The sequence below is a fragment of the Odocoileus virginianus genome, chromosome 13, assembly GCF_023699985.2.
Source record: "Odocoileus virginianus isolate 20LAN1187 ecotype Illinois chromosome 13, Ovbor_1.2, whole genome shotgun sequence".
In the NCBI taxonomy this organism is placed as follows: Eukaryota; Metazoa; Chordata; class Mammalia; order Artiodactyla; family Cervidae; genus Odocoileus; species Odocoileus virginianus.
In genome coordinates this window covers 33,927,263-33,954,647 of record NC_069686.1, presented here as the reverse complement: position 1 = coordinate 33,954,647, position 27,385 = coordinate 33,927,263, and positions in this window count along the sequence as shown.

Sequence of the window (27,385 nt, the reverse complement as noted above, 5' to 3'; positions counted from 1 at the left end):
AAAGGTGGAGGAACAAAAGACCAAATTGCTGGCATTTATTGGATCATGAAGAAAGCAAGGGAGTTCCAGAAAAACATCTACTTCTGCTTCATTGACTATGCTAAAGACTTTGCCTGTATGAAAGTGAAGTGAAGGTTGCTCAGTTGTGTCCAACTCTTTGCGATCCCATGGACTATACAGATCACAACAAACTGTGGAAAATTCTAAAGAGATGGGAATACCAGGCCACCTTAACTGTCTCCTGAAAAAGTGATAGGCAAGTCAAGAAGTAACAGTTAGAACCACACATGGAAAAATGGACTAGTTCAGAATTGTGAAAAGAGTATATCAAGGCTGTGTACTATCACCCTGCTTATTTAATTTATACGCAGAGTACATCATGCAAAATGCCAGGCTGTATGAATCTCAAACTGGAATTAAGATTGCCAAGAGAAATAGCAACAACCTCCGATATGCAGATGATACCACCCTAATGGCAGAAATTGAAGAGGAACTAAAGAGCCTCTTGACGAGGGTGAAAGTAGATTGAAAAAGCTAGCTTAAAACTGAACTTTCAAAAAACTAAGATCGTGGCATTCAGTCCCATCACTTCATGGCAAATAGAAGAGGAAAAAGTGGAAGCAGTGACAGATTTTGTTTTCTTGGACTCCAAAATCAGCGTGGACAGTGATGGCAGCCATGAAATTAAAAGATGCTTGCTTCTTGGAAGGAAAGCTATGACAAACCTAGACAACACATTGAAAAGTAGAGACATCACTTTGTCGACAGATGTCCATATAATCAAAGCTATGATTTTTCCAGTAGTCATGTACAGATATGAGAGATGGACCATAAAAAGACTGAGTGCTGAAGACTTGATGCTTTTCAACTGTAATGTTGGAGAAGACTCCTAAGAGTCCCTTGGACAGCAAGATCAAATTAGTCAAATCTAGAGGAAATCAACACTGAATATTCATTGGAAGGAGTGCTGCTGAAGCTAAAGCTCCAATATTTTTGCCAACTTATACGAAGAGCTGATTCATTGGAAAAGACCATGATGTTGGGAAAGATTGAGAGCAGGAGGAGAAAGGGGTGACAGAGGATGAGATGGTTGGATGGCATTCTTCTCAGTGGAAACGAGTTTGAGTAAACTTGGGGAGATAGTGAAGGACCGGGAAGCCTGGTATGCTGCAGTCCACGGGGTCCCAAAGAATCAGACACAACTTAGCAACTGAACAATAGCAACCTGAAGTGCCAGAGTTTGAGTGAACACCACCCAAAAGGTAAATTCTCATAGAAGAGGAAACCACTTTCTCTTTGTAGTCTTACAAAGTTCTCTCTTTAAGCCTCTCCCATCTTACCAGTGTGGGAGAATGTTAAAGGGATTTATTGGTGTGCCAGCAACAAGTTGATGTTTTAACTCATGGTGGAACATTATTCTGTGTCCCAATAACTATTTAACTGAAAGGTTGTATTTATATTTGGAGAGAGGAAGTTATATATGCAGCAAAATAAAATTGAGATGCAAATGGAATGATAACAAGTATGTGAAAAACCTTGTAACGGTTATTATATGATGATAGCAGATTTGGAAGCAAGTTTGAGGGTTAGTGGGGTTCCCAGGTGGTGCAGTGGTAAAGAATCCACCTGCCAATGAAGGAGACTCGGGTTCTGTCCCAGGGTCGGGAAGATCCCCTGGAGAAGGAAATGGCAACCCACTCTAGTATTCTTGCCCAGGAAATCCCATGAACAGAGAAGCCTGGAGATCTACAGTCATAGAGTCACAAAGAGCTGGATTCAACTTAGTAAACATACACACACATAAGAGTTAATAGCTGTGATTCATTTCAGGTAAGATTGACAGGAATGGGCTTGTTCACATTTTACCTGTCTCAGGTGAATCAGACTGACCCAGTGTGTTTTGGGCAGTCTAATTTATTGCCTTTCTGAAAGTTCCACTAAACACTATTTATTCAAGATTTTAGCTAGTTCAGTTTATATTTTATAACCAATGGACTATTTTCTACCCTACACCATCCTCCTCAAGGTTTAAACTTAACATTTCAAGAAGCTTAAGATTGTTTTGTCCTAATGTACATTGATAGAAGGTGCTTTTCAGTCTGACCCATCCTTATACCAAGACACCAGGGTCGGTGCTCAAATAAAGCCCAATGTTTCAATTACTGCAACAATAGCACAGAGAACAGTTTAGCTAGGTACTCTGTGAACTGAAATGTCCAAATATGTTGGATTTCTTAATTCCAAATATATCAAATCAAGAGTATCCTCTAGAGAAGAATGAACTGAAAGCTTCTTCTCATCCAACATATTCTATGCCAAATATCCCATTATTCAGAGGGGTTAAAAAAACTTTTGATTTTTTTAATAGGGAGTATGAAATCAGGATAATAATTTAGTTAGGCTTGTCATTTAATTTGGACAGAAGTAATATTGCAGAAGAAATTTTCCTCTTAAAAATATTAAATCATAGGAATTTGGAGCAAAGGTAATCAAGTATGATAAGTATATAAAATGTACTAATTTTATGAAGGGAAAATGTTATGAAAAATATATATTTGTAAATAATACTTAGCTCATATTTCTCTATACCTCATGGATTACATGCCCATCTGTAGTTAATCTCTGTATGTGTCTATCACAGAACATTGTAATTGTATTTTGTCCTTCAATATCATATAAACTCTTTGAACATATTTTGGCTCTTTTTGTGAGCCCAACATATGGCATCGTGTCTTGTAAATATGTAATACATGAATAGAAAAGCAGTGAATCAAAGGTAGGATCATTTTGTAATGTCATGCCTGATCTCAGTTTAATCTTGTAGCTAACCGTTTGGGTTCCTTAATCAAACAGTTTGTAAATCTGGAGCATTCCTCACTAATTCTGTGACCCTGGGCAATTTACCGGTCCTCTGTATTAGTTTTTTATATTTACCATCAAGGCAATTGTAGTGCCTACAAGGTCTTCACAAAGATCACAAAAGTCCAAAAGTTTTCTTCCAAAGTTTTCAGATGGCTACCTGACTCATAGTAAGAGGTCATTGAAAATTAATTATTAATATGTACATTTAAAAAAATTAAATATCACATCATTCTTCTTATAAATTATAGCCTTAGTCTTTTAAAATAACATGAAAGGATAAGAAAATGAATATTGAAGTTAAGACATTTGTCTCTGAATTCTAGATCTGACACTTAGCAGCCACAAGAATCCTGAGACTTGCTTCTCTAAGTATTTTGTAGAAAGAGATATTAAAATTTAATTTACATGATTGTTGTGAAAATTAAATGGAATAATATTTGCAAAGTGCCTAAAGCAATGTAATAGCATAATATTATGTCACTTTCTAGTTGACTAACTCAACGATTAGCTTACAAGGTTGCAATACAAAAATTATGTACCAGTCACCCAAAAGAAGTTTTAGAAAAAGTAGATTTGAGGACCATGAGCAATGTAAAAAAAATTATTGAACAGAAATCTCAATTAAATAGAGTTGGGGAAGCTCCTATATCCTGTGAAGATAGCAGAGTACAATAGGAAGAGGAAAGACTTAGCTTCTTTCCTGGCAACAGCTCAGCCAATAAAAAGCCAGGGACTCTGTTGGCTGTAGCCCTCCCAACTGCTTTTGCTTTCTATGAAAACATTCTCCTTCCCTTCCCACGGGACTTGTACATGGCTCACTATGGTTGCATGCTTCCCCAGGGGGTGCTAGTGGTAAAGAACCCTCCTGCCAATGCAGGACACATAAGAGACTTGGGTTTGATCCCTGGGTCCAGAAGATCCCCTGGAGAAGGACATGACAACCCACTCCAGTATTCTTGCCTGGAGGATCCCATGGACAGAAGAGCCTGGTGGACTGCAGTCCATGGGTATCAAACACTCAGACATGCCTGGAGCGACTTAGCACACACTGTGGTTGCAGACTCCAAATAGCAATTCTCTGCTGGGCCTGAATAACTCGTCTTTGCTGGAGAAACATCTGGCAGTCTACTTATCAAGTCAACAGTAAGAATAAAGTTGCATAGATGCACACTGTGTTGCTGAGAGAAATAATTAAAACGTGACTTTGTTGCGTGTCAAAGATATTCTCTCCACTTGTTCAGATGAGTTTGTCTTTCTGGAAAGTCTTTGAATGGAATAGAAAGTTCACTTTTGTGGCAATGCTTTGTTTAGAGCAGAGAGGCTGTCTGACAACTCTTCTTTATCTTCCTTTTTCCCTCAGTGAGAGATACATAACAGGAAATCAATATAGAACTGTTCACCAATAATTGATTAATTTCTGATTTATTACCCTGAGTTGCTGAAGTGAGACACTGCCCAATGATATGCCCAAGCTTATAATGTTTAAAGTTCAGTCTAGTTTTCCTATCATAAAATACTTTTAAAATTAATGCTTGAATCAATTTCCTAGATATAAATAGATTGCTTGCAAGCATGTTTTGGGAGTGCTTTATCACTCTGCAGTTTGGAAAGTTGGAGGACAGAAAAGCTAGGTCTATAGAAAATACAGAGAAACAGAGATCTGGTAATTTTCTAATTAATTTTATGATTCTGGATAATGGATATTTATCTCATTTTTCTGTGTAGGCATGTTCCTGCTGTGCTGGAATGTGATGCATACAACAATAGGTGATAGTTTAATTGAGTACTTTCCATTTTACAAATATGTCATCTTGATTCAGAATTGGGAATACATTTAACGGAAAAAATCATTCCAATTTAAGCACTATACCTCAGCAAGCAGTTTGTGTGAAACCTGATTACTGAAGGTATTTATTTCAACTTGATAATTCTTTATTACATTGCATTATCAATTTATACAGATTAAAATGCTAATGGCCTATGCTATTGAAGGATTATAATTAAATTTTTTAATTTTCCCACATTAGTAAGAATGAAACATTTATGAGAAATTCATCTTGCCTGTGTAATAAATAATGGAATAAGAGATTGCAAAATAAGAAGAGCAGAGCAATTTGGGGACATAAGCTGTTCTGATCATTTTTGTTTTCTTTGAGGTATTTATAAAGTTTGCTTGCCTAAGAACTAATAAGATACTACTTCTATAAATATTGAAATATGAAAATGGAAGCAGAAACCTGAACTATCTCAAGCCACTCCAAGCCTAATTCTCCATCTTCACTTTGCTTTGAGTCTGTTACATTAACTGTTACTTGTGATAATAGTATCAAAATACTTTGTATATTTGTAAACATATTTGTCAAATTGATGCATTTGAAAGTAACAGAAATTGGTTCTAATTATCTTACTATTATTTGTAGTGATTTTAATGAGAGTTGAGTCTTAGCTACAACACTAAATTTGCGGCATTTTTATACTGTCATGTTAAATTCTTGTAATATGAAATCACTACATATCCTACCAAGATGCATTTAGACTTACAGATTATTTAAAACTGAATTGAATATCTGTGTATGCACTTAAAGCCAGAGATGCTTAAGGATTTAAACAAAGCAAGAAATAAGGTTTACAGATGCACAAGAAATGTATACAGCTGCTTGTTGTTCTATAGGCTACTTAAAAATGTTATGCAAAAGGCCTTCAAAAATAATTTTAGGCCCTGGTTCATCTTTACATTTTTATCTTACCCTGAAATGTACTGCTGTCTAAGGCTAGCGTTAGGTACATGCACTATGATGAGGTGCTGAAAAAGAAGATAATTTAAATATAAATCTGATAGAGATGTCTATATAATTCTAAATCTCTCTGAACTGACCAGAGTGTAATAAAAACACAGCAGTTATAAATGCCTAAGGGCACCACTAGTAGAAAGTAATGTGGAACCAGAAAGTTACCCTACCACTTAGAGAACCATTTCAGCCATTCACAGTGAACACATAGCAGTGAACTTCATAACATCCAAGGACTGACATTACCTCCTATTTAATCTGTACCTGGTGAGAAGTGAAGTGAAAGTCCTTCATTCGTGTACAACTCTTTGCAACCCCATGGACTACGCAGTCCATGAAATTCTCCAGTAAATTCTTACTGGAGTGGGTAACCATTCCCTTCTCCAGGGGGTCTTCCCAAACTAGGGATCGAACCCAGGTCTTCAGCATTGCAGGCAAATTCTTTACCAGCTGAGCCACGGGGGAAGCCCAAGAATACTGGAGCAGGTAGCCTATCCCTTCTCCAGGGAATCTTCCCAACCCAGGAATCCAACCGGGGTCTCCTGCATTGCAGGTGGATTTATTACCAACTGAGCTATCAGGGAAGCACCTGGTGAGAGGTACATGCATTAATGATGATTTTTATATACTAGTGAGATTTAAAATTTTTCTCTTTTAAGTCATAAACTGTTGAAAAAACAGTTGATATGAGCAGCTCTTATCTATGGTAGGTCTAAGCAATTTGAAATAAATTATCTCTTATTAGACTGGAATAATTCACATAGGAGCAATATAAACTGAATTTCTTTAGAAAAGTTTAATTATGAAATGTTTCAAAAGTGCAGAAAAGTATAGCTGATGTCCACATGTTCATAACCCATATTTACCAGATGTTACCTGGTATCTGCTATGATGTGAGTGTTTGCGTTGCCCCCAAATTCATATGTTGAAGTCCTAAACCCCAAAGATGATGGCATTAGAAGATGGGGCCCTTTAGTCATGAGAGAGTGGAACCCTAATGAATGGGATTAACGTTCTTAAGAAGGAGACTCTATAGAGTCCCTTTCCCTTTCTAACATGTAAGGATGCGGTGAAAATGTGGTGGCTCTGAACCAGGAAGTGTGCCTCTGCCAGTACACAACCATGTTGGAGGCTTGACTTCCAGCCTCCCCAGCTGTGAGACATAAGTTTCTGTTACTTATAAGCTATATTGTTGTGGTATTTTGTAATAGCAAACCAAATGGACTAAGACAATATCCATTTACAAAAAAAAAAAAAAGAAAACCCACACAGATGCATCTAAATCACCTCTCCTGTATCTCTCTTTCTTTGTATTTTCCCACCAGAGATTATCTTTACCTTGTGGCTACTATGACTCACATTCAAACATGCCTTTATTCTTTTAAAACACAGTTGTAGGGGACTTCCCTGGTGGTCCAGTGCCTAAGACTCTGAGCTCCCAGTCTTTAGAGCTCTAATGAGCTCCAGAGCTCATTACTGAGCTCCCAGTGGAGGGGACCCAGGTTCAATCCCTGGTCAGGGAACTAGATCCCACATGCCACAACTAAGACATGGTGCGGCCAAACAAATTTTAAAAAATACAGTTGTAAAACTGTAAATGATAAAAGGAATTGTTTTAGACATTTTCTCATTTTATATTAATAGTATACTATACATACTTTCCTTTGTAATCTGCCAATTTAACTGAACTTTATTTTTGAGATTTATCTGTTTCAGTTCATGTAGATTAGTTTATTCATTTTGATATGTATAGTATTCCATTGTATGCAAAACACACTTGATCTCTCTAGTTTCTTTCTTTTTTTTTAGTTTCTTACTGAAGGAAATCATTATTTCCATTTTATAAAATGCTGTTGTGATACATGTATTCTGTGCACACATATAAGTAATACTCCAGTATATTTATCTTAAGTTAGATTGCTGGATTAAAAGATTTACAGTTTGCAATTTTAATAAATACTGCCAATGGCCCTCCAGAGTGATTTTCCATACCATACTCTCATTTGCAGTGAAAATTCCTACTGCTTCACATCCTAAACAATACTTTTAAAATTTTTGTCAGTGTTATGAATATGAAATAATTGATTTATACTTCATGAAAACTAGTACCCTTAAGCTTTTTAAAAATTTGTTAAATTAAAATGATATAAATATATAATGGAAAAGTCAAACAATATGTCCAGTTCCGTCCCAGGATATAGAAAGCAGGAAGAAGCAATAATCTCACCACTTCAAGGGAAAAGATCCAGATTAACTTTTAATTTTACAACTTAAAAAAAAATCATTGAATTCATGGCAAACAACTAGCCCAAGATATAAAGAGAGATAGTACCTATAGAGAGAGGGGAGATATGAGTACTTACTCCCCTGACTGGAGATTCAAATTTTAACCAAAAATTATGAGACATATAAGAAGGTAGGAAAAACACAAAAAGGACAAAGCAATAATTAGGTCAAACTTATATGTGACACAGATAAAGAATTTATCCCAACAAAGAATTTTACATAACTACGATTAGTAAATTAAAATGGCTAATGGAACACATGCAAGGTTAAATGGATAATTTCAGTGTGGAGACAAAATTATAAAATAAAATCAAATTGAAATGCAAGAAATGAGAAACAGTAATAGAAGAATTTCTTTAAAAGCTTCATTGGTAAATTTGGCACAGGGAAAGGATCAGTGAACTTGAAGACAGAGCAACAGAAATGATCCAAGCTGAAACACAAAGAGAAAAACGAGAGAAAGAAACAGAACCAGAAATTTCAAAAGCTGTGGGGTGATATTAAATATTCTAAAACAAGCATAACTGGGATCCCAGAATCCCAGAAGAAAGAAAATGTGCACAAGTATTTGAAGAAGTAACGAGCAAAAATTTCAAAAATTAATGACAGACACTAAATCACAGATCCAGAAATTCCGAGACCTTCACAGTGTCATTTTTCACTACTCCAATGTAGTGTTGTCCTATATATCTAGCCAATGCAATAAGCTGGGAAAAAAAAAAAAAGAAATTAAAAACAGAGATCAGAAAAGAAGAAATAAAACCATTTTCAGTAACATGGTAGTTTGGCAATTATCAAAGAATCTACAAAAAACTCTCAGATTTAATAAATGAGCTATCCAGTTTACTAATGGAGCTTATCTACATTGCAGGATGCAAAGTGAACACCCAAAAATCAATGGTGTCTCTATACATTAAGTAAACAGTTATGGTATGCAACAGTAAAAACCATATTGTGTCTGGTAGCACCAACCAATTTAACAGGTGGGTATAACTTGAAAGGAGAAATATTGTATCTATAAGGTGAACACTATGAAGTATTAGCAAAATATAATATTATAATAATTAAAAACATATAAATGGAAAAATATTCATGCCCATGGATTAGAAGACTCATTATTGTTAAGATGTCAATTCTCCCTAATTTGATTGCTGAATCCAACTAAATCCCAATCAAAATCCCAGCAGAGTTTCCATAGGTATTGATAAGTTGATTCTGAAATTTATCCCTTCTCCAAACATCTGATGATTTTCAGATAAATTTTAAAATGTGAGGACTAAGCTCTAAAAAAGTCTCTGAAGCCTCTGTATGTTTGGGTGAGGTTTGTCCATTAGTGGCTTCACCTCTGGATGACAGAGCAGTACCTCTGCATTTTGTTGGGGACCTAAATGCTGGTATTTGTTGGGTTTTTCTCTGGGATGTTCCTCTTGTAAATAAAAAAAAAGAAAACATTCAGTTCCTGATTTAGTATTTGCTGATAAATACCATGCTGGGCTGTCAAAATTCTATTCCACTAGAAAATAAGATTGGTTGGGGGATGTTACTTTTTAATGGGTAAAATTTTATTTAATCTCTTATTTTTATTCCATTGCCTCAGTGCCGTTTTCAACTGACTGTTTTCTCTGAACTTGTTGTTTCTATAGTTTAATTTTTCCAGGACAATCTTCTGGTTTGCTCATAGAGAGGAAAATACACATGATTGGTAGGGAGCAGAGGAGAACTTGGTTTTATCTCCATTTTAAGCTTTTCATTTGTCCCTGTGCTTTTATCTCATCTTTCATATCCTTCAGAAATAAGTGGTACTTCTACCCAGAGCCTCATAATGGTTTTACTTGGTGAATTACTGTGTTCTGTATAGGCATCTCTATCCTAGTATTCAGACTTAAACTCTCTTTATTCAAGTTAATAACCATGGCTTCATCCACTTTCTATATTGCAATTATTTATATACATCTCTTATTGATAGACTATTAATTTCTTTTCTGTTGCTATCTGCATAGTGTCATTTTAGTAGAATTGCATAAGACAGCAGAGATAAATGAACATTTTTACTCAAGCCACTTAATTTTACATCTGAGGTTGATGTGATTTTCTTATTATTTGTTTTTCTCTTGTGAACTGTCAGTTTTTGCCTATTTTTTATTAAGCAGTGTGAGTGTGTGCATATATGTATGTATTATTGTTTGTAGATAGTCTTTACTTCCTGGGAGATACAGATAATTGGAACAAGAAAGAAAGTTGGGTCAACAATACACACAAATGTGAGGTCCCTTTCACTAAGGAAATAAAAATATCAATATACTAACCACAAAACTTTTTGATCATAAAAAGAGGGAATTCCCTGGTAGTGCAGTGGTTAGGACTTGGTGTTTTCATTGCTGTGAGCCCAGGTTCAAGTGCTGGTCTGAGAACCAAGATTCTGTAAGCCATTCAGTATTTCAACAAAAAAAGATGTACAAAGCTTCTACTATATATTACACACTCTCTCAAGTGGAAATTGAAAAACTGAGTTTTATTTTTCTCAAAGTCCAAGGTTTCATTTCTGTACTCCCTAAGGTGCGTTCAGCCTCATCTGCCCATCTGACCTCAGTTTTTTGACTCCTTCTGACTTGAGTATCACTATATACATATTTGATTGGGATTGCATTGACTCTGTAGACCAATTTGTGGGAATTTACTTCTTTACAAAACTGTATTTTTCATAATATTGAATATTTGCCCTTATAACCACATTTAAGTGTACAGTTTAGTGGCATTAAATACATTCACATTTTTATGCAAACATTCCTGTCATCCATCTCCACAACTCTTCATCTTCCCAATGGAAACTTCATATCTATTAAATACTAATTCCTCATTTCCCCCTGTCCCCTGCCCCTGGCAGTCATAATTCAATTTTGTGTCTCTATGAATATGATTATATGTATTTCATATAAGTGAAATCCTACAATACTAGCCCCTTTGTGACTGGCTTATTCCACTTAGGATAATGTCTTCAAGGTTAATACATTTGTGGCATAGATTATGTCAGAATTTCCTTCCTTTTTAAGGCTGAATAATATTAGATTATCTGTATTAATGTATACCATATTTTGTTTTTTCATTTGTCTGTCAGTGGCTGCTTGGGTTACTTTCTCCCTTTAGTTATTGTGAATAATGTTGCTATAAATGTGAGTATAGAAATGTCTGTCTGAGGATTTGCTTTCAATTGTTTTGGAAGTGGAATTGCTGGATCATATGGTAATTCTATTTTTAATTTTTTGAAAAACTACCATACTATTTTCCATTGCAGATGCACCATTTTACATTCCCACTAGCAATGCCCAAGGGTTCCAATATCTCCACATCCTATCTAACACTTGCTATTTTCTTTGTTTTTTATAATAGCCATCCTAATTATGAAGTGTTATTTCATTGTGGTTTATTAATGGAATATTCCTAACGATTAGCAATGTGGCGCACCTTTTCATGTGCTTTGTAACTATTTGTATATCTTCTTTGCAGAAACATCTGTTCAAGTCTTTTGCCCATTTTTAAATTGAGTCATGGGCTGTTTTTTTTTTGGTTGTTTTTGCTTTTGTTGAGTTGTAGTACTTCATTCTGGATAATAACCCCTTATCACATATATGATTTTCAAATCTTTACTCTCATTTTTTGAGTTAGCTTTGCATTCCCTTGATAGTGTGTTTTGATGTATAAAAGGTTTAAAATTCTATGTAGTCTTATTTATCTATTTTTCTTTTTGTTGCTTATGATTTTCATGTTATAGCCAGGAAATCATTATCAAGTCTAATTTTTTTCCCCTATGTTTGTAATGCTTTTCCCCTATGTTTGTTTATAAGGGTTTTATAATAAGTTTTGGCTCTTACACTTAGGTCTCTGATCCATTTTGAGTTAATTTTTGCATATGATGCAAAGTTAGAGTTCAGTGTCATTCTTTTGCATGAGAATATCATTTCCCTAATACCACTTGTTAAAACTTTCATCAATTTTTGAAAATTTGTTCAAGTATTGTTCAAGCATATGTTCAAATATTGCTTCTGCTACATACCTTCTTGCCTATTTTTCTTTTAGAACATTTAACAATATATACCACATCTCTTACTCTTTTATGATTTTCATTCCCATTTTCTCTCCATGATTTAATCTGGTATTTTACACTGACTTAGGGTCTAGTTCCTAATTATCTGTGCTGCAATCCAATAAACCCAGCTATTAAACTCTTAATTTTTTTTACTGTATCTTTTAGTTTCTATGCCTTAAGAAAATGAACATTATGGCCTGACTGATGGATATCAGTTAAATTTCACCAATCAGTGGTACTTAAGCAAAAGATTAAAGAAAGAGGAGAGTGAGGACAGGTTATTTTTCACCTTGGTCACCTCTTTCCATCCCTGAGGCTTATTTGCTTTCCTGAAGGATCAGGTTCTACCTGAAAGCTCTGTAACATGGATTTTTTTTTTCATTTATTTTTATTAGTTGGAGGCTAATTACTTTACAATATTGTAGTGGTTTTTGTCATACATTGAGATGAATCAGCCATGAATTTACATGTATTCCCCATCCCAATCCCCCCTCCCACCTCCCTCTCTACCCGATCCCTCTGGGTCTTCCCAGTGCACCAGGCCCGAGCACTTGTCTCATGCATCCAACCTGGGCTGGTGATCTGTTTCACCATAGATAATATACATGTTTCGATGCTGTTCTCTCGTCTTCAGCCTTAAAGGAGATAATGTGCGCTGCTAGTACCAGTTCTTAGACAGTGCTCTAACTCTAGTGCTTTCCTGATATTCTACACTTAGCTTTGCAAATAGTGCTGTCACTCAACACTTCTCAAATCATTCAGTTGGATGCATCATCTTTTTCGAGCTGGGACATTTAACTACAGTGTATTTTACATATAGAATGTCTTGGTTTATCAATGTTTTGTTGACAGGTTTCTGGATTTTGTCATACTTCAAAGATCATTTTCATACAAATATTGTCTAAATAAAGTATCCCATGGTTCGCTTTCATGGCTTCAAATTTTATATTCTAATCTATGATAAATTTTTGGTATATTATTATAATACTAAAAATGAGGTGACTCATTTTTTCCTATAATTTTGGTGACTATTCTTACTTGTTTATTTTATGTTTGACATTTAAAATCTGCTTATTAAATAAAAAGTATGTTTCTGGTGTTTCTATTAAACAAGTATAAAATTTATAGATTAATTTAGGGATAAATAAAGCTTTAAGGGTCCAATTAGTCATGAGTGTGGATACCACTGTTTCTATTTGTTCAAGTCTTCATTTGTATTTTCACTGGTTTCAGAGTTTTCTTTGCAAACATTGTTTACAATTCTTGTTACTCTAGCTGTTTTATCAAAGTTGTTATTGTAAACGTTGTCTTCTTTCATTATAACTTGTTGTAAGTTTTTGTGCGTATAAAGCCTAGTGATTCTTGGTGTGACTATTTTAGTTTTGAATCCAGCCACTTTACTGAGTTATCTTCATGGACATAATAGTTATACATTTTCTGCGTTTTTCTTTAACCAGTCTTTGATAATAGAAATGTAGAAGAAGCACTCAGCTTTTGTGTGTTGTACAAAGGTTTCCAGCAGGAGGTAGGTGTTTCTTAGCTGAATCCCCAGGTTCAAGTGGGATTTTTGTAGCTGTGAGTAAAGGTGAGAGGAATACATGAGGATGTTTATAGATTAAGGAAGGAATGTACAATAACAGGAGAGACAAAGCATCTCATTGACTGGAGGACACTGTTTAGTTTCATGTAGCAATGGGCTATGAAGTAGAGAGATGTGGACATGAAGAGGATAAGAAGAGATAAGTTTATTTAGGACCTTACAAGCATGGAGGCCAGGCTTTACACTGAGAACAAGAAACTGAAGGGTTTATAAGATAAATGGAACTAGGAAGACGCTGCCAGTGTAGAGAATGGTTGGTTGTTTTTGGCTTAAGATGGCTGGTACACATGTGTTGCAATAAAATTGGAGGTAAATTTGATGATATGAATAAAGAGGAATGTGTGAGTCAAAGTCATATTAATGAGATAAAATCCCCGAGAGTTGATGACTGACTGGCAGGGAGAGGAAAGGAAAGAGAAAGGTTAATGACTCTGACTGGAGCAGTGATTGGAGAGGAAAGGATCTGAGAGGAAGGGGATGAGTGTGATTTTGGCGAGGTTGCATTTGAGGAGCCTGTGGAACACATACATATTCATTTACTAAATATATCCATGTGTTGCATGTGCATGCTCAATCACATCCGACTCTTTGCGACCCCAGGGACTGTAGCCTGCCAGGCTCCTCTATCCACGCGTTGGTCCAGGCAAGAGTACTGGAGGGGGTTGCCATTTCCTCCCCCAGGTGATCTCCTTGATCCAGGGACTGAACCCGTGTCTCCTGCGTCTCCTGCATTGCAGGCAGATTCTTTACCACTGTGCCACCTGGGAAGCCCATATCTATGTGTTAGATCCACTTATTCATTTATTTATTTAGCAAATATTGACTAAATGCTTTCTCTATGTCAGACATTTTCTTCCTGGCAGGATCATACATTAGGATATTACTCCCCGCTCTGTTGAAACAACTAATAGAGAATGAGAAGTATGAAAATGTAATTTTATATCCAAACATTCTGTATCTAATAAGAAAGAAAAGTGGCTATCGTGGCTGAATTACACCCCCATCCAAATTCATATGTTGAAGTCCCCATTCCCAGTACCTCAGAGTGTAAGGATATATGAAGACCATTTGAAATGTGATTAAGTTAAAATGAGGCTGTTAGGGTAGATCTAATTGAGCCTATCTAGGGTCCTTGTAACAACAGGAATAGTCACCAGGAATGCTCATGAACAGAGGGCCAGCTATGTGGTGAGGCAATGAAAGGGCAGACATCTGGAAGCCAAGGAGAGAGGCCTCAGTAGAATCCAAACCTGCTGGCACATTGATCTTGAACTCCAACCTCCTGTATGTGGGAGAAAGTAAATTTCTGTTATTTATGCCCTTCCATTTGTGGTATTTTGTTATGGTAGCTCTAGCAAAGAAATAGTGACTGATGATTACAACATATATTTATATGCACACAAAGCAAATAAATTTAATGACAGAGATCAAGAACCAGATAAAGAAGATGAATATGGAGTCTTTAACTTTATTTTTAACTTTATATATATATATTTGAAATGTGCAACATGATGATTGACATACATACACATTTTGGAATGATTTTCAAAGTAAGACAATTAGCACATCCATCACCTCACATACTTAACTTCTGTGTGTGTATGTGGTAATAATACTTAAAATCTACTCTCAGGGATTTTTAAAAATGCTATATTTTAAATAATTCAATACTATTAACTACAGTGATTTATTTTTCTTAAATATTTTCAGAGTAACTCAGTATTTAAATTTAATATTCTTTCAACAAAGAGTATAATTTATTAATAGAACTTAGAAATGTTTGAATCACTTCTTTTATTATCTTTGTCATTTTCTTTGGTGACAAAGTTCATGTTATTGTTTAGAACCTTAGAATAATTCAATCCAAGGATAAAGTATGTAGATAAAATGCTTCTTATTTCTGTGACATGGTTGTTAGATGTTATGCTTCAGTATGCTGACCTTTCATTTATAAGATAATTTTTGAAGCATTACTCTTGGTGTATTATACAGAAGAGATGTTTCTAGAAAGGTAAATAAAATAACTTGCTGTAGTTTTATTTTTTAGTAAATGCTAATTCTTCAGCCTTTAACAAATTTTATTAGTGGAAAATAAACTCATACTTTAGTGTTTCTGGAAAGTACAGTTTGTGATATCAATATGAAAACAATAGCTGTGAAAAGAAAATGCATCTTTTGCAAGCATAATTTTCTCAGATTCTTTGGACTGAGAAAACTGAATCAGTAGTAGTCAGCCAAGTAGTCAAAGAGGGTAGTTTTTGTAGGCCACTTAAATTCAAGATACTTTATTTCCAGTCACTGCCTCTCTGCTGGAGTGTACAAAGTTTTTCAGCAGAGTCCACCTTTAAATGTTTCCAGATACCAAGATTTAAGCAATGTTTTTTGCCACTCATGAATTTACTTTTTTAAGAAGTATCACTTAAATTATGTTTTAAAAGCATGATTTCCCCTTTATTGTGCTTGAAAAATATGTAATTGAGATTACAGAGATGAACAGGTCTCTGTGACCCTGGGCCTCTGATTCAGGTAATTCATTAATCTGAAAGCCAAATCAGACTGGCCTAAACAATAGAATTTGCCAGTGCCCATGTTGAAAAATCCAGAGTTTTGGCAGACTACAGACACCTATTAATCAAGCTTCCTTTCCATTTTTCTGGAACTCTTTTGGCAATTCTTTCTTGGCTTGTTGGGCCATATTCTCTCAGGGTCTCAGGAGAGTTACAGCACTCTTGACGTCACTACGTGAATTGTGGCTATATAGGACTCACCCCCAGAGCCTAGAGTGGTGATAATTCCTAGTAGTAGCCCAAAGAAAGAAGATATTAAAAGAGCCCCTCTATCCTTACATGCAGTCATGCACCCACTTTTTTTTTTAATCTAGAAATTTATTTCACACTTTTTAATTTAGTTTTTTAATTGGAATATAATTGCTTTACAATTTTGTGTTGGTTGTTGCTGTACAACGTGAATCAGCTATATGTATTCACATGTCCCCTTCTTCCTGCTCCGCTCATCCCACTCCTCTCGGTCATCACAGAGCACCCAGTTAAGCTCCCTGCGCTATTCAGCAGCTTCCCACTAACTTTCTGTTTTACACACAGTACTGTATATACATCAATGCTACTTTCTTAATTCATCCCACCATCTCCTTTCCCCACTGTGTCCACATGTCCATTCTCTATGTCTGTATTCCTACCCTGCAAATAAATTCATCAGTACTATTTTTCTAGATTCCATATATATGAATTAAAATATGATATTTGTAAGATCCTTTTAAAGTAAAAATTAGCAGAATTTATTTCGAATGAGTCACTAGTCCATGAATTTGGACTCATCAACAGTAAAGAGTCTGCCTGCAATGCAGGATACCCAGGTTCTATCCCTGGAGAAGGAAATGGCAACCTACTCTAGTATTCCTGCCTGGAAAATCCCATGGACAGAACAGCCTAGCAGGTTACAGCCCATGAGGTCTCAAAGAGCTAGACACGACTGAGAGACTTCACAATTTTGCTTTTAGATTAATACAAGTACAGTATATATCTGTCTACAATAACCAACCAAATCTATGACATAGATAATATTTTTATTTCTTGACAGCACTACTACTATGCTTATTTTGAAAAGGGTAGGAGACCATCTAAATGAGCCTAGGTTTTCTAAGAAGCTGCTGGTTGATTTAATGTAGAAATGAGGAATTAAAAATCAGTACTTACAAGGCTTCTTTAGGGAAATACTTTTTATTAGGTGTTAATCTAGCTGATTAGGCAGCAATCAGGCTTCTTTGTATTCCAAATAAAGCAGTTAAAAAGACAATATTGTTTCATTTACTCTGATTAGGACTTTCAATTAGGGCATGAAAGATATTTAAGATAAATGATGACAGGTGTAGAAAGAAGTTGGACACATGATTTAAAGCTGATGTTTCCACATAAGACCTAAAAGAGACATCATGTATATTCATGTCTTAATCTTTATTGTGTGCATGCGTGCTAAGTCACTTCAGTTGTGTCTGACTCCTTGTGATCCTATGGACTGTAGCCGGCCAGGCTCCTCCGTCCATGGGATTCTCTAGGCAAGAATACAGGAATGGGTTCCATGCCCTCCTCCAGGGGATCTTCCCCCACCCAGGGATCAAACTTGCATCTCCTGCACTGGTAGGCAGGTTCTTTACCACTAATGCCACCTGTAAAGTCCAATATTTATTACATGAATAATATATTGTCTCTGTGGCACAGAGTTTTATAAAAATACTTATTGAAAATCATTTCCTGAATATCTGTTGTGTGTATGGAACTCAAAGGTACAAAATTAAGAAGCATTCCCTACATTCAAAGATCTTATGACTTGACAGAGGAGATAAAAACATACATGAATATAAGTCTAAGTACTGAAAAGAAATATAAATAAAATTCTGGTAGAAGAAGGAAGAAAGAACAGTGTGAATACTCTGGGGGGTGTATGAAAAGTCTTCCCAAAGGAAATGATTTTTCAACTGGTGATTGAAAGATGAGAACAACAGTGATAAGCAGTGGTGAGATAGGACTCTGTTTACCCCAGGAAGGAGAAAGAGTGATGCTACAAAGGAGGAATATATGTGAATGTACATCACATGGTGGGAAATGATGGTATAAATATATATTACGACCACATTTACAATGAAAGATGCTGAGTCTCATGTTAAAAAATTTAAACTCCATTTTATTGTTAATGGGAGATCATGGAAGAATGTATAATGGCAGAGTTAAGGATTAATAAAATAGTGATTATACAAAATAAGAACTCTTAAGGTTGCCTGAAGTATTATTCATTGAGAAATTTCAAATTTCAAAGGAAAGTAGGAAGAAGATGGAGGAAAAGCAATCATTAAATAATTGTAATAGTCCTAGTGAAAACCATTTCTATAATATCATTTGAGTGAATAAAATCAATCAGAATTGAGGGGCCTTTAGAAAGAAGTTTTATGATATGAAGGATGAGGTAAATGTTAAAGTCAAGCATAACTGTGGCTGAGACTCGTGATTACTTTTCAGTATTAATTCTCTCTTTTGTATTTAATAACATTGCCCAGAATTTTAGCTGAGCACAAGGCCATTCAGCTAAAAGATTATATTTTAGGGATTTCATAGCTGAATGTGGCTGTTGGATTAAACTTGAACCTGAGGCATAAATGCAATTTATATAAATTCTCATTAAAAGAGAAATGTTTCCTTCTCCTATTTCCTTTTTCCAGGTGCTGAGACATGGATGGGATTGTTACAGCACCACCAACCTTCACATGCCCTGATGTGGAAGCTACGTGCTGCGGAGGATGCCCCAGCTGAGGAACAGCCTGAAAGCAGGATCCCGAGTCACTGATGATTGCTGGGCAGCTCAAGGATGCTTGCTTCTGGACACTTCTCACCTGTCACAGAAACAAAGGTAATAGTATCATTCTGTCATTCACATTCTAGTTTTTTGTGTATATACACCTGTATTTTTTCCTGATTAATGCAGTGACATGAGATTTCATATGTGAGAAATTCTATAGCAATCAGTGGACTAGTTACATTTTAATAACACTCCCCAAATATCAATGGCTCAGAGCAACAAAGGCTTTTTTCTCACTATGTCACATGACCATGCCTAACTTTAAAAGACTGTAGAAGTGTCCTCTTGTATGCCGAGAAGAGCAGAGAAACAGAAATATGGGTGAATGTCATTAGTAGTTACTGCAGAAATTTTTGAAAATGATGACGTTTATCAGAAAGAGAAAGCAAGAAAGAAGGTGGTAGAGAAAATGAGTATCATGATGGATATCTTGTCTGTGGAATTGAGGTTTCTCTGTAGGCAATATAAAACTCAAAATCTAAACCTGGGATTTGAATAACACTAGATGTAAGGCTGAAATTCATCCATATACCTATAGAATTTGAGTCAGTGAGGGACAGTGAAACCACTGTGGGCCAAGAGAAGGTATGTGGCAAAATCTTAAAGAATTGCTACATCTAAGTGTGCAAACTGAGGAAAAAGAGACTGTGAAGACTGGTCAGAGATGTAGCAGGAAAGCCAGGGCAGAGTAGGGTCACAGAACCCAAAGAAGGATTTTGCAGAGAATCCATGTCAAATTTTAAAAAAAACTGATTTGAAGTATTTGAGTAAGCGAGTTTCAGAGCAGTGGTGCCTGGGGAGCAGGCTTTCAAGAGCTATGACGCAATGGGGTGAGATAGAACATACGATCTGAAAGTAGCAGTGAGGTGAATAGAGAATGATGGGAAGAAAAGGATTAACTAGGACATAAAGGAGCTCCATAAGCCTGAAAAATGTCTAGGCAGATGTTAATTTTAGGAGTTAACATTTTATTGAACCACCATCTAAATTTTATAAGCAGCCACTGGAAACCAACATGGACTATTGATCCAGCCAATCATCTTGTATTTATACTGTTATTTGTGAGAATTATTTCTTGGCAGAAACAACTGGTTCAAAAAGGGCTTTCCAATCACTTTACCCCAGTGAAATTGTGGTGTGCAGGAAAATAAGGCAATAAACCCAATGACACAACAGTAAAAACTCAATGTAAGGCAGCAAGTATCTATGCCAATAGCCAAGACTGGGCTCTTCTAACAAATTGGACTGGTTCTCAGCCTGCCTAATAAAGAACTCAATCTGCTAGGGATGGTCTATTGATAGAATGAATTTTCTCCCCCGGTCCTACCCAACTTTACCTACTTAAACACCTACTTCAGGACCAAACCATTTTTACTTAGCAACAGAATAAATATTCTTACTTCAGTATTTTTCAACTTTTTATTTTTTACTGGTGTATATCTGAAGTGCAACACTGAGGTCTGAATAATAAATGCATAAATCAAGGACAAATCTGAAATAGTAGACAATAAGTAAACTTTTATGTCAGTTAAACGAAACTCTAATTTTACTGACTATATGATAAAATTGTGCACAATATGTGTGTGGCAGAATGGAAAATTAACCAATGGGCAGTAAGTTAAAGATTGGAAGTGAAATGGATTATTAGTAAAGAGCAATAGTTAAAATCTCAAGGTGAATAAGGGTGAATTTTCTATTTAAACTTATGAAAATTCTTGTTGAAAACACAAAAGTTGTCATAATGCACGTATGGTAATCATGCTGCTGTTCAGCTGCTCAGTCCTGCCCAGCTCATGACCCCGTGGACTGCAGCATGCCAGGCTCCGCTGTCCTCCATTGTCTCCCAGAGTTTGATCAAATTCATGTCCACTGAGTCAGTGATGCTATCTAGCCATCTCATCCTCTGTTGCCCTTTCTCTGTTTGCCTTAAATCTTTCCCAGCAGCAGGGTCTTTTCCAATGAGTCAGCTTTCACATCAGGTAGCCAAAGTATTAGGTCTTCAGCTTCAGTCCTTCCAATGGATATTCAGGGTCAATTTCTTTAGGATTGACTAGTTTGATCTCCTGGCGGTCCAAGGGACTCAGAGTCTTCTCCAGCACCACCATTTGAAAGCATCAGTTTTTCAGTACTCAGCCTTCCTTATGGTCCAGCTCTCACATCCGTACATGACTACCGGAAAAACCATAGATTTGACCATATGGACCTTATTAGCAAAGTGATATCTCTGCTTTTTAATATGCTCCCGAGGCTTGTCAAAGCTTTCCTTCCAAAGAGCAAGTATCTTTTGATTTAATGGCTGCAACTACAGTCCATAGAGATTTTGGAGGACAGGAGAATAAAATCTATCACTACTTCTACTTTTTCCCCTTTTGTTTGACATAAAGTGATACTACCAGATGCCATGATCTTAGTTCTTTCAATGCTGAATTTTAAGCCAACTTTTTCATTCTCCTCTTCCACCATCATCAAGAGGCTCTTTAATTCCTCTTCACTTTCTGCCATTAGAGTGGTATCATATACATATCTGAGGTTATTGATATTTCTCCTGGCAATCTTGATTCTAGCTTGTGATCCATCCAGATCAACATTTTGCATGATGTACTCTGCATAGACGCTAAATAAGCAGGGTGACAATATACAGCATTGTTGTACTCCTTTTCCCGGTTTTGAACCAGTCCATTGTTCCATGTCTGGTTCTAACTGTTGCTTCTTGACATACGTACAGGTTTCTCCAAAGATAGGTAAGGTGGTCTGGAATTCCTATCTCCTTAAAAGTTTTCCAGTTTTTTGTGATTCACATAGTCAAAGGCATTAGGGTAGTCACTGAAGCAGAGGTAGATGTTTTTATGGAACTCTCTTGCTTTCTCCATGATCCAACAAATGCTGGCAATTTGATCTCTGGTTCCTCTGCCTTTTCTAAATCCAGCTTGTACATCTGGAAGTTCTTCGTTCACATACTGCTGAAACCTAGCTTGAACAATTTTGAGCATAACCTTTCTAGCGTGAGAAATGAACACAATTATGCAGGAGTTTGAACATTCTTTGGCATTGTCCTTCTTTGGGATTGGAATGGAAACTGACCTTTTCCAGTCCTGTAGCCACTGCTAAATTTTCGAAATTTACTGATACATTGAGTGCAGCACTTTAACAGCATCATCGTTTAGGATTTGAAATAGCTCACCTTCTCTAACTTTGTTCATAGTAGTGCTTCCTAATGCCCACTTGAGTTCATACTCCAAGATGTCCATTGTGGTTATTAGGGTCATTAAGAGATATTTTTGTATATCTCTTCTGTGTATTCTTGCCACCTCTTCTTCACTCTCTTCTGCTTTTGTTAGGTCCTTATGTTTCTATCGTTTATCATGCCCATCCTCGCATGAAATATTTCCTTGATATCTCCAGTTTTCTTGACAAGATCTCTAGTATTTCCCTTCTATTCTTTTCCTCTTTTTCTTTGCATTGTTCACTTAAGAAGGCTTTCTTATCTCTCATTGCTATTCTTTGGAACTTTACATTCAGTTCAGTATATATTTCCCTTTCTCCATTGCCTTTTGCTTCTCTTCTTTCCTAAGTTACTTGTAAAGCCTCCTCAGACAACCACTTTGCCTTTTTGCATTTCTTTTTCTGTGGGATGGTTTTGGTCATGGCTTTCTGTACAACGTTATGAACCTTCATCCATAGTTCTTCAAGAACTGTTTACCAGATCTAATCCTTTGAATCTATTTGTCACCTCCACTGTATACTTATAAGGGATTTGATTTAGGTCATGCCTGAATGGCCGAGTGGTTTTCCCTACTTCCTTCAATTTAAACCTTAATTTTGCAATAAGAAGCTCATAATCTGAGCCACAGTCAGCTCCAGGTCTTGTTTTTGCTGACTGTATAGAGCTCCTCCATCTTTGACTACAAACAACATAGTCAATCTGATTTTGTTTTTGACCATTTTGTGATGTCCATGTGTAGAGTAATCTGTTTGAAAAGGGTATTTGCCATGACCAGCATGTTCTCTTCAAAAAATTCTGTTAGCCTTTGCCCAAACTTGCCTATTATTCCAGATATCTCCTGACTTCCTACTTTTGCATTATAATCCCCTATGATTAAAAGGACATCTTTTTTTGGTGTTAGTTGTGGAAGGTGTTGTACGTCTTCATGGAACCATTCAATTTCAGCTTCTTTAGCATTAGTGATTGGGACATAGACTTTGATTAGTGCGATACTGAATAGTTTGTTTTAGAAATGAACCAAGATCATTCTGTCATTTTTAAGGCTACACCAAAGTCAGCTGCACCAAGAGTCAAGTCAGACTCTTGTTGACTATGAAGTCTACTCCATTTCTTTGAAGGGATTCTTTCCCACAGCAATAGGTATGATCATTTGTCTCCAATTTCTATCCAATTAGTTCACTGATTCCTAAGATGTGGATGTTCACTCTTGCCATCTCCTGTTTGACCACATTCAATTTACCTTGATACATGAACCTAACATTCCATAACATGCAATATTATCCTTAACTTATTCTTAACGTATTCCTAACATGCAATATTGTTCTTTACTGGATCAGATTTTACTTTCACCACCAGACACATTCACAACTGAATATCATTTCTGCTTTGACCCAGCTGCTTCATTCTATCTGGGGCTGTTCTTAATTGCCCTTTGCTTTTCCCCATTAGCATATTGGACACTTTCTGACCTGGGGGGCAGTCTCATTTTCATGTTTATTTTCCTTTTCATACTGTTCATGGGGTTCTCATGGCAAGAATACTGAAGTGGGTTATGATTTCCTCCTCCAGTGAACCACATTTTGTCAGAACTCTTCACTATGACCTGTCCATCTTGGGGGTCCCTGCACAGCATGGCTCATAGTTTCATTGAGTTACTCATGCTCATTCACCGTGACAAGGCTGTGATCCATGAAGGTAATGGAACTAATTTTGAAATTGACTTCTATAGCTATATTTTGATATATTTAATCAACTTGTTCAAATATCCATTTCTTTCAGTAGAAAATTCATAAACTAGACACTGCTCCTTAGTTTGAAACAAATTTGAATTAATAAGGTCTCTGGGGAAAGGTGTATAGTACATAGCACAATAAGGTAGAAGGAAATCCCACTATCTTCCAAGCACTTAGTGACCACTGCCTAGGAAACCAGTTCCTCAGTGTCCACACAGCATGGAGTTCACAATTCAGAGGACCTATCTGCTGAACTTATGTAATATGTAATGCTCTCTCTCACATACACACATGCCCCTATAGAATCATATAAAATATTTCCATTTTGAAATATTCATACTTAATATTTAGTTGAATTCATTTCCTAAATGCACATTTTTATTTCATTGGTTTTGAGAGTATTTTAAAAATTTAGTCACAGATAATTATCTAGAAGCATAAGCTTGAATTAGATTGGGAGTTGTTTTATGTCATGAGTTAAATTGTGACCTGAAAACAACTTAACAGTATATTGGTGGGAAAGCATTGTATTCTGGGGTTGAAGGAGGAAAAAGATGGTATGTTTCCAAGTTTCTCTTTAGCTTTCTGCATTGCCATCTTAAAGTTACTTAATTGGTCTGTTTTTAATTAATTCATATAAAGTGTTATGATAACACATATACCTAAGAATAAATTTGCCCCCTGATTGATTTTTCAATAAAGTCTCCAATTTACAATTGAAATGCACTTCAGTATCAATGGGAAGAAGGCATTACCAAAACACCATGTCCAGAGCTAATTTGAACCACTGATAAGTGGCAGATAAATCAAATGAATTGTAATGCTTCATAAGATGGAAGAATATTCAGCCTCATTGAGAAGATACAGAATATATTTTGATGAGCTTTGGTATTTGAAGTAGTATGGTGAATAAAGGGAGTGGAAATGGGTGAATATTAAAAAAAAGACAATAGGATAAGATATGGAACTGGGGGCAAAGTTTTGAATTCTCACCAGTAGAAATTTGAAGAGATGTTCATTATGGGAAAATTTAAATAACAAACACCCCCTTTCTATTCCTTCATTTGTAAAATACCAGGAACATTTTTGTGGAAAAAAAGATTTCAAATGTATGAGTTCTTTTCTTTTTTTTCTCCTCCCCACCCCAAAATAATGTTTATTTCCTGTGGTAATTCCCTACTTACAAAATCTTTGTTAGTTGTAGAACTGATTCTGTCTAAAAGAGGTAAATGATTGATTACTGTGACCAAATGAAATTTTAAGACATTCTATTTCTCGGCAAAACTTCATCCTTACAGGCCCATCTTGGAGAAATATTGAAAGCAGTAGAGTTATTCTTGAAAGTAAGGATTCTTAATCAGACAGGTAACATAAATGAGTGAATCAGGCTGGTTAGAGGACAAGTAGGGAGTATGGAGGCAGTGAATTAAAGAGGATATCCTATTTAAAACAGACATTTACCACTCACTCCAGCTCATTGTTGCCATATTGAAATTGATGTCCTATCTTGCCAGATCTTCCAATTTTTAAAAGCAAGACAAAAATTTGTAAACATTTATGTAAACATCTCTTGTTTTTTAAAAGACACTCTTGCAAAAATCTAAAGAATAATATCTCAACCAAATAAAACACATCTGTGTACCTTGTCCAGTTATCTGACTTACTACCTTTTATCCCCCCCCCCCCCCAAAAAGTCTTTATTCTAAAATCAATCTGGAAACTATTAGTGTGTCAGGGGAGTGTAATCTCCTTGGTTCTGTCTCATCACAACAAAAATTTGAAGTGATGGACATTAAGGCCCTCGACGTGTCACAGCTCTCAGACAGACCAGACTGTGTTATAGCTCTCGGACAGATCAGTGTTACAGCTCCGTGTTACAGCTCAGTTTTATTTAGAAAATAAAAGGAAAATACATCCTCGAGGTGAGAGGGCATGCTGACCCAAAAGACGAGAAAAGAGAGAGCCCCGGCCCTTTGGCTCCTCTTTTTATATGTTTTTTGCTCCCCCTGGGCCTGGCCTAAGTAAATTGGGCTAGCCAGGAGTGCTGTTTGTTCTACATGAGGTCCTCACTCTGGTCCTCGGACCTTCTATTTTCGTGGGCTTTTCCCTTCCTTGTCTTTTAGCCACCGCCATTCTGAACTCCTGCTTCCTATTCTAACAGCCTAACAAGTATAAATTTAAGCATGGCAATGTCCCATGTATTGTGAGGTACACACACAAAAAATGAGTAAGACAGGACCACAGACTGAAGAACTTGAGAAAAGTGAGGATACATCAAACTAGAAGCATAAAATGGATTGCCAGTGTTTATGTTGACCACTTTTCTATACACACACACACACACACACACACACACATTTCAGTGGCAAATTAATCTATTTAAAATATATTCTTGGGGAAAAATAAAGACAGAGTAGTAACTTGTATTTTTTCATATAAAAACAAGTAGCAACTTTCATACCATGATAAAATTTCTTGTTTCTGGGAATTTTTGTTTTCTAAGGAATCAATGTCAAAGTCAAAATACCATCTGACCCCTTAAAGGAGAATTTTTATTATTATTTTTGTACAGAGCTCTAAATTCAGTACTCAGTGGTCCACATATGTTAGATTTTTAGGAGATCTGACTAACTTCTAAGCATGAAGGGAAATTTTGTGCTGAACTGATGTGACAGTAAAGCAGTGAACCCTTATCTTAAATAAGCAGAAGAAAATTAATCTGAAAGTAGTTGGCTTGAACTAAGGGCAATTTTAATTGGATGGTTCATTTGTAAGTCTTTCTCTTTATAGTTGAGCAAAGAACTGCATTAAATGGAATGAGAAATTTTTAGGGGACCTGAAAAGCATTGATATTTTATTGAATAGCTTTGAAATGAACATTTCTTCAATCTACTGAAAGAGGCAGCATTTTCCTCCCCCACCAAATTCTCTAGTAGGTTTATTTTTTCTCTTTCCAACAAGGGTAATCTTTCTATCTTCTGTTCCAAGAGTGAACAAGGATGATCAGAGCTCGGGGTGCCTTATAACCTGGTTTTGTAACACACGGTCTCCCAATACAGCTCAGTCTTTTGCTCCCTCTTCTCCTTCCCTCTTGCCCACCAGCCAGGGAGGACGAACCTCCTGGAGCTCTGAACTAAGGAGCCTGTCCACTCTGGGTGTGTGCCCCAGTCCTGCTTTCTGTGCTGTGTCACTTCAGGCACGTCTGACTCTTTGTGACCCTCTGGACTGTGGCTCACCAGGCTCCTCTGTCCGTGGGATTCTCCAGGCAAGAATACTGGAGTGAGTTGTCATGCCCTCCGCTAGGGGATCTTCCCGACGCGGGAATCAAACATTTGATTAAAAATTCTCTGAGACTCTACCTGTGAAATAGAGATAAGAAATATATACATTGTAAGATTTTTTGTTAAATGAAAGTGAAGTCGCTCAGTCATGTCCGATTCT